Consider the following 8,788-nt stretch of genomic DNA (forward strand, 5'->3'; position numbering starts at 1 on the left):
CATAAATTTCAAATGTATTTTTTTGTTTAGATAAGTAAGACTACAAACATCAAACTCGTCTCTTGCGTATTTATATAGTATCTCATGTTCACTCAATATGATGTCATTTGAAATCCATTCGATTTTATATAACCAATGTGTATATAAATAACCTATAAATGTTTTATATATATTGATTATTAAATGTTAACAATGAATCAACAAACGAAAAAACCTGAATTTCAAACCATTTCAAATTCCATCCAAACACAACCAAAGAAAAATAGATTAAAATATTATATGAAAGTTTCAACAAAATGATTTTAAATCAATATAATTTGATTATAGTGTTGTCGTTACCAACGAAACAATTGATCAAGTAATAAATTCATACTTTATTTACTTATATATCATTGATTATATAAAAGGTCTAACGAATTTCAAATGAAATCATTATTGAGTGAAATTGATTTTTATCTTAATTATTAACATTTGAAATATATATATATATAAATATATATATATATCAATTATAAAAGTGTAAACCAAAATCAAAAGTTTTCATTGTGTACTGTCAATTGTGTTCTTCATATACACACTTAAAATTTAGCGATGATATTTTTGTAAAATTAATTATTGTGATAATATCAAAATTGGCTAACTGAGTGCATGCTAGATAATGATCCAGTTTTCTATAAGACCGAAACATCAAAATACTTAGGTTTATTTGTTTGTAGGTAAAGTGAACATATTCAACAAAAAATTTAATTACATACCGATCCAGTTTTCTAGAAGATCTATTATAAAAGTGTGAACCAAAGTTAAAAGTTTCATTGTGTATTGTCAACTGTGTTCTTCATATACACACTTAAAATTTAGTGTTGATGTTTATGTTAAAATAATTATTATGATAATGTCAAAATTGACTAACTGAGTGCATGCTAGATAATGATCCAATTTTCTATAAGACTGAAACATTAAAATACTTAGGTTTATTTGCTTGTAGGTAAAGTGAACATATTCCACAAAAATATTAATTACATACTGATCCAGTTTTCTAGAAGATAAATACCAAAATACAGTGTTTTTATTTGTTTGTAAATGAAGTGAGCATATTTTTTCCATAAAACTCTCAATTAAACATAATATAATAAAAATAATATTTTTCAATTGTTTAAAAGATTAAAATACCAAAATTATTTTATATATGGATTGGATCGACCCATCTAAAATATCCATGAAATCGTCTGAAATAAAATTCATTATACTTTTATAATCAATGTGTAATTAAGTAATTTATGAATACATAATTTGACGAATTTTTTATTGTAAACAATTAAATTATAATCTAAATATATAGATTTTTTAAAATTTTCCATCCAAACCCAACTTTTAGGTAATATCTCAAGGTGCGCTTATTTGTTTTGATAAATGAAAAATTACATAATTAATATCGACTAATCATGTGTTTACTTGCAAAATTAAAAATGGGTATAAATCTTTCGACCCATTAATGATAGGATTCACAGATGATTTTTAGTTCTAAATTTTCATGGGATTATAAATCTTTACAACATGAGAGAGTGAAACTTTTTTTTAATCCATCCAACCAAACATATTATTATTATTATTTTTGACGTGAGAACATATTATTATTTATCCATAACCACTCTATATCCTATCAAATTATCTTAATAATCATATTTTTAATCTTTTTTTGCTCAATCACATCATTTAAAGTGAACGCAGTCCAAAGGTACTACATCTAAAGGTGTGTTACAAATGAGCAATTTCCCTTGCATTGTTAGAAAAAATTCTTACCAAAACTTTAACGCACATCAAGAGGCGAATCCACATGATAGTCGTGGTCGATACGTGATTACACCCAGATCACATATTGATTATGGATTTATACACGGTTATAAATGATAAGAATCTTTAATGACATAAAAAGCAAACACGATTATAAATAATCGTACCCTCAATTCAATAACAAAAAGACTCAATAGTGTTGTCCTAATCTTTTGATACAAGTAACCTGCCCTTGACAACACAAGTGAAAATCAATCGACAAACGCCACAAAGTTTATGAAACTTTGATAAGTTTGATTAGATAAAAACAAAGCAAAACTTTGACAAAATTCTAGAGAGAATTTTAAGAATTGATAAAAATCAATAAACTCAATAATAAATGTATTCCCCACAATAATGAATATTTTTGTTGTATTTATAATACAACTACAAAAAATAATAAGTTAACGCAGAATAATGCAAAATATATCTAAATATATCAAAAGATATCACCAAAAGTTTTCTAATAGAATTATAAGACTCAAAATAGGAAAAAATAATATCAAAATATCAAAAATACTCAAAAATCCAAAAACACATACTACACGCCATACTGTGTGTAAATGCGGTCAGCGCGGGTGCGCCATAGAAGGGCGTGGGTGCGTCGCGACCTTGCATCTCGGGCGCAGGTGCGCCGTGTCCTGGGCACGGGTGCGCCTTGCTGAACATCAAATTCTTCATTTTTTGATCTTTTGTCACTCCAATGACATTAAAGGCATCCTCCAAATTGATATTAAAGTATTCCAACATGATTGTCATGGATTCCAAATTCGTCCAATCTGTAGTGACCCTGCATGGAATTACCTACTAACTGACAACTAATAGCATGCATTAAATTTAATACAGAAAAATACTTAACAGAGTAAAACGTGCGAAAACATAATCCATAACTTATATATCAGCTTAGTAAAATATATCCAGGCTTAATATTGTAGTGGTACAACCATATCGAAAAAAACTTAAAAGTAAACATTATACAGCTATATCGAATCCTGTAATTGATCGAACAGATCATCAATCCGCGGCAAAGGATACTTATTCTTGATGGTGACACGATTCAGCTGCATGTAATCAATACATAATCGCATCGATCCATCCTTCTTCTTGACGAACAAAACAGGTGCTCCCCAAGGAGAAACACTCGGATGAATATATCCCTTATCAAGCAGATCCTGCAACTGTTGTTTCAATTCTCTCATCTCTGACGGTGCCAAACGATAAGGTGCTCGGGATATAGGTGTAGTTCCTAGTACTAGATCAATACCAAATTCAACCTCTCGAACCGGAGGAAAACCAGGAATCTCATCAGGAAATACATCAGGAAACTCACTGACAACCGATAGTTGATCAATACCCGGACTACTCGTGGACATATCAACTGCATAAATGAGGTAGCCCTCCCCACCTGATTCCAAGACATGACATGCCTTCAGAGCCGAAACAAGTGGCATCGGAGGTCGTACACCCTCACCATAAAAGTACCAGCTATCACCCTCATCCGGATGAAATTGTACCAGACGCTGATAACAATCCACAGTAGCGTGATACAAAGTCAGCATATCTATTCCCAAAATACAATCAAAATCTTTCATCGCTAATATCATCAAATTAGCCGATAACACATGACCCTCAAACTCTAGAAGACAACCCATCACTAAACGCTTAGTTACTACCTCCTGCTCCAGCGGAGTAGATACAACTAAATCCATATCTAATGATACATAAGGTAATCTATGTCTCTTAACAAAACGGCTAGAAATAAAGGAATGCGATGCTCCAGTATCAATTAAAACAAGTGCAGGAATGCCACATAACAAAAAGGTACCTGCCAACATGCGATCGCTTTCCTCAGTAGCCTGATCCTGAGACAGAGCAAACACCTGCCCTTGTGACTGTGGACGGTAACCAGAAGAACTCTGTGGTGCTGGCTGCTGACGTGGAAAAGTAGAAGCCTGAGATCCAACCTGTGATCCCGATCCACTAGCAGAACCCATACGCTAAGGACAATCTCTCCGCAGATGTACCTGCTCACCACAAATATAACAAGCACCAGTAGCCTTCCGACATGAAGCTGCGGGATGTTTCCCACCACAGTGACTGCAAAACTCCTCCTTCTTCTTATTTTTCCCGAAACGGAATGTACCTCGTGAACCACGAGAACCAGATGAAGTAGTAGTAGTAGAAAAAAAATACATAGGTCCAGATTGCACAACAGATTGAGCCCTAGGCTCAAAAGATCCACTAGGCTGCCCTGGAATCATCAACAGTGCCCGCCTATTGCTGTTCTCCACTTGACGGAAACGGTTCACCAAAATCTCATAAGATGTCGGATCATCACAGACGACAACTTGTGAGTAGATATCTTGATTCAAGCCTTGCAGAAAGATATCATACTTGGACGCATCACTGTCATTAATATGAGGACTGAAAGGTAGCAGATCAAGAAATCGTTGCTGATATTGATCAATAGTCATTGATCCTTACCTCAGAGTCATCAACTCCATAGATCGTGCTTGACGAACAGCTGGAGGAAAATACAGTTTCTGAAACTGCTGACAGAAATCCCCCCAAGTCACCTGTCCTCTCTCAGTACGTGCCTGAGTAGCTTTGACATCCCACCATAAGCATGCTCGATCCTCTAGAACGAATTCTAGAACTTCCAATTTCTGCTCTTTAGTACACTCGAAAGCTCGAAGCGCACTCTCGAGTTTAGACATCCAGCCTCTTGCCTGTTTCGGATTCTCGCCTCCCACCAAGGGTTTCGGTCCTACCTGCATGAACTTATTGATAGTGTAGCGACGTCTACCCTCATGAGGACGATACTGATCATCACGATGTCGATGATGACGATGATGATCACCTCCCTGGCCAACACTACCGTGACTCTCGTCAGCCATATCCTGAAAAGAATTGCACATTAAAATCCCAAATGCGCAATAATTACTCAAGACTAATTCTAAATCCCAAGTACTAATTCCCAAAATCTAAGCATAAGCATGCTCTGATACCAAAAATGTAGTGAACCTGCATGAAATCACCTACTAACTGACAACTAATAGCATGCATTAAACTTAATACAGCAAAATACTTAACAGAGTAAAATGTGCGAAAACATAATCCATAACTTATATATCAGCTTAGTAAAATATATCCAGGCTTAATATTGTAGTGATACAACCATATCGAAAAAAATTTAAAAGTAAACATTATACAGCTATATCGAATCCTGTTGTATAATAAACTCCTCAAGGCTCCTGCTCCCTAGTCCTACCTTGAACTACCAGCTCCGTCCATCCTGCGACCTGCCCCGTGGAATAGGGTGTCCAAGATAACAACTAGGACGTGAGCGCTAACGCCCAGTACATAAACATGAGTAAACATATGTATATAGTGCATGCAACATGATGACTGGTAAAAGGTCATCTGAAAAGTCATGCTCAGCACTGGTACCACATGAGTGCTGCCACCGCACGGATCAACCTTTGGGTGCAACCACACTCGTCTAGTACACCATAGTAGTCAGACATACATGTTCCCGTCGTCGCGGTACTCTCAGTGACAGACTATCGAGTATAGAGTTGAGCGGCTCTATAATCAGGTATAACAAGGTATAGGCTCAACGTGTATATGCACATGACATATGAGTATAGAAAGTGGTAAATCATATATCATGCCATATAATAATGCCAAATAAATACAACATATAAACATGTATACTCGCTGACAATCTCGGTCAATGTGTACGTACCTCTAGGCTAGTTCAAGTATAGTAGATCCTAGGTTTTAAGCCTATATTCAAAAGTTCACCGTATCACTACACCAGTTCTATAAGCCTTAACTAAGCTAATAAGTACTCCCAAACTTAAATAGATTCTCGGACCATACCTTCGTCCGTAGATAGCCCTTTGGAGTCGCCAGTCCCGGATGACTATAACCACATCTTGGTTATTCCAGAACCTCTATTATAACCGATAGGGCCCTCAAGTGTATAACTCACTCTATATAACTGATCGAAGAAGGAAACTCGGAATTTGTATTTGAAAATGAACTCCGGAGACCCCTATTTATAGCCAAAATTTCTTGACACGAACGTTGCGTCAGTTTCTGCATGTTTGACACTTGTCAAAACTCGTAGCTTAGTCATCAAGCCACCTCATGCCTGCCTGTATCTCAAGGAACGTTGCGTTCGTTGAGGAACGTTGCGTCCGTTGTGCCCCTCCATCGTTGCGTCCGATGGACAACGGAAGCTCCGTTCGTCAAATCATCTTTCTAGTTTATTAAGCGCCGAAATTGGTTAATTACTAACCCTTAATCATGTTTAACATATTATTACCTTAAAATGGGTTCTGGGTTACTACACAATCTCGATGGAAAATTACTGAAAAACTCTTGGCACAATATGAATATTCGATCGTCTTCTAGATTCATATCAAAAACTGAACTGAGAAACATAGACTGATAGTGAGAAGTGGTGTCTGGCCCAAACTGAAGTGACAAGCTAAACTAATAACCTAACTGAACAAAGGGAAGCAGACGAGTAAAGACTCAACTGAAGAAAGGAATTAGTCGATGTAGCATTGACTGGATTAGTCTTGGTATTGAAAAACTGGAGTCAGTCGAGACTAAAGTCAGTTGCAAGGGAAATCAGTTTGGGTATGTTCAATTGACATCTGCGCCACTGAGTGGTTAGCTGGCCAGTGATCATTCGGTCTTCCACATAGATAGTACAAGGTTTTTAGCGATTGTCAGAGTAGTGTCGGCGCACATCAAGAAGATGTCAGAGAATGTTTTAGGAGGTACGCAAGCAGTTACACGTAGGACTGGGATACCGAACCCAAATACCAACTTTTTGGGATACCGTACCAAAATTTTTTCGATATATAGACACTTTTTTGGTATATCGAATTTTTTCCGGTATCTATACGGTATGAGTATGAATTTTTCTATACAAAATTTTAGAATTTTGATATCGGTACCTGATAAGTGCAGTTTGTATGCATTAGTTTGTGATATTTTTATATATATTTCTGTGTGAATTCATATTATTTTATGTGTTTTTATGTGTTTTAGTTCATGTGTGTGTATTTCACTTCCCCGGTTAATTTTGTAGGAAATTGGATTTTTGAAGAGTAAATTACGGATCAGCCTTGATCTAAAAATCATATTTAATTTTAGAAAGATCTAAATCCGATCTTCACCGTTCAGAATGAATATCAAGATGTTTTGAAGCTTCTGTCCAAATTTCAGGTCAATCCGACGGCTAAAACTTAAGATATGAATTTTTAAAATTTGTCGCTCGGAGCAGGTTGAAAGTGGCGCTGTTGGTGAATGTCTAGCGCGATTGCTCTAGTTTGTTGCATGATTGCTCAAGTTTTTAGCGCTTCATGATAGCGCTATTGCGCAAGGTGAGAAAGGGGTTAGCGCATGTGGTTGGCGCAGCTGGGAAGAAGTTGGCGCATGGGTGTAGCACAATCGCGCAAGGCTTTTGCATTTCAGAAAATAAATAGCGCGCGCGAAGGCATTATCTCGCACGCGTGCAAAAGGAAATTCCAGAGAATTGTGAGAAGAATGCGCGCGAGCGAGCTTCTACCTCGCGCGCGCGAGAGAGAAAGTCTGGGCCACTATTTATTATAACTGCGCGCGCGCGAGGATCTCATGGCGCACGCGCGCGTGTCGTGAAGAGAGTTATTTCCGAGAATTTCTTGTTACGTAAGGAATTAATTTTTTAGGGAATTAAAATACTATAAATAGGAGTTTTCAATATTTTTGAAGGGTTTCTGACCAGATTCCAGATTTCAGAGAGGCGGCTACAAGGCTTGGGAGAGAATATTTCTCTTTTCTTTTCTTCTTCTTATTTTTATTTTTGAATTATTATTTTTAATTATTGAGTAGTTTATTTTCAATCAAGACGGCGTGATTGGGCCGAACAAATTTATGTAGAAAACTTGGATGTTTGTTTGGGATTTTTTAGAGTTGATTTTATTTTATTGATTGTCAGATTTATATTTGTCTTGTGAATAGTCTGATCAACTGTTTGCTTGCATGTTAATCAATTCCAAATCGACAGAGGAGGTTTTGATTTTGATCACTCTGATAATTAACATATTGTAAAACCGACTAGAAATAGAATTCGGTTTCAGTGTGCGGTTTAGGTGTAAACTGAATTTTCACAAATATTTAATGCATTCAAATTTGATTAGAATTACGAAAGATTAGTTCATCAATATTTGAATAGGTTTGATTGTTCTAGAAATAGACCTTTGAACAAATTAGGAGAATTCCCGTGAATTAAGATTAAATCTGAGTCCTGAATCGAAGGAATTATCTCGCACGCGCGCAAGAGGAAATTTCAGAGAATTGTGAGAAGAACGCACGCGAGCGAGCTTTTACCTCGCGCGCGCGAGAGAGGAAGTCTGGGCCGCTGTTTATTATAACTGCGCGCGCGCGAGGATCTCATGGCGCACGCGCGCGTGTCGTGAAGAGAGTTATTTTTGAGAATTTCTTGTTACATAAGGAATTAATTTTTTAGGGAATTAAAATACTATAAATAGGAGTTTTCAATATTTTTGAAGGGTTCCAGAATTTTAGAGGAGATTTCGAGAGGCGGCTACGGCACAGGCTTGGGAGATTTTTCTCTTCTCTTTTATTTTATTTTATTTGTCAATTCATGATTAAAACTTGGTTTTGAATTATGAATTGTGAGTAGTTTTTCTTTTTCGATCAAGGCCACGTGATTGGGCCAGACAATTTATGTAAAAAACTCGTTTGTTTATTTGAGATTTTTAGACTTGATTTGATTTTATTAATTATCGAATTTATATTTGTCTTACAAATTTCTTGGTCAGTTATTTATTTGCTTGTTAATCGATTCCAAGTCGACAGAGGAGGTCTCGATTTTGATCACTTCGATAATCAACATAGTGTAAAACTGACTAGAAATAGAATTCGGTTTCATTAT

Source organism: Henckelia pumila, chromosome 2 (assembly GCF_033568475.1).
Source record: "Henckelia pumila isolate YLH828 chromosome 2, ASM3356847v2, whole genome shotgun sequence".
In the NCBI taxonomy this organism is placed as follows: domain Eukaryota; kingdom Viridiplantae; phylum Streptophyta; class Magnoliopsida; order Lamiales; family Gesneriaceae; genus Henckelia; species Henckelia pumila.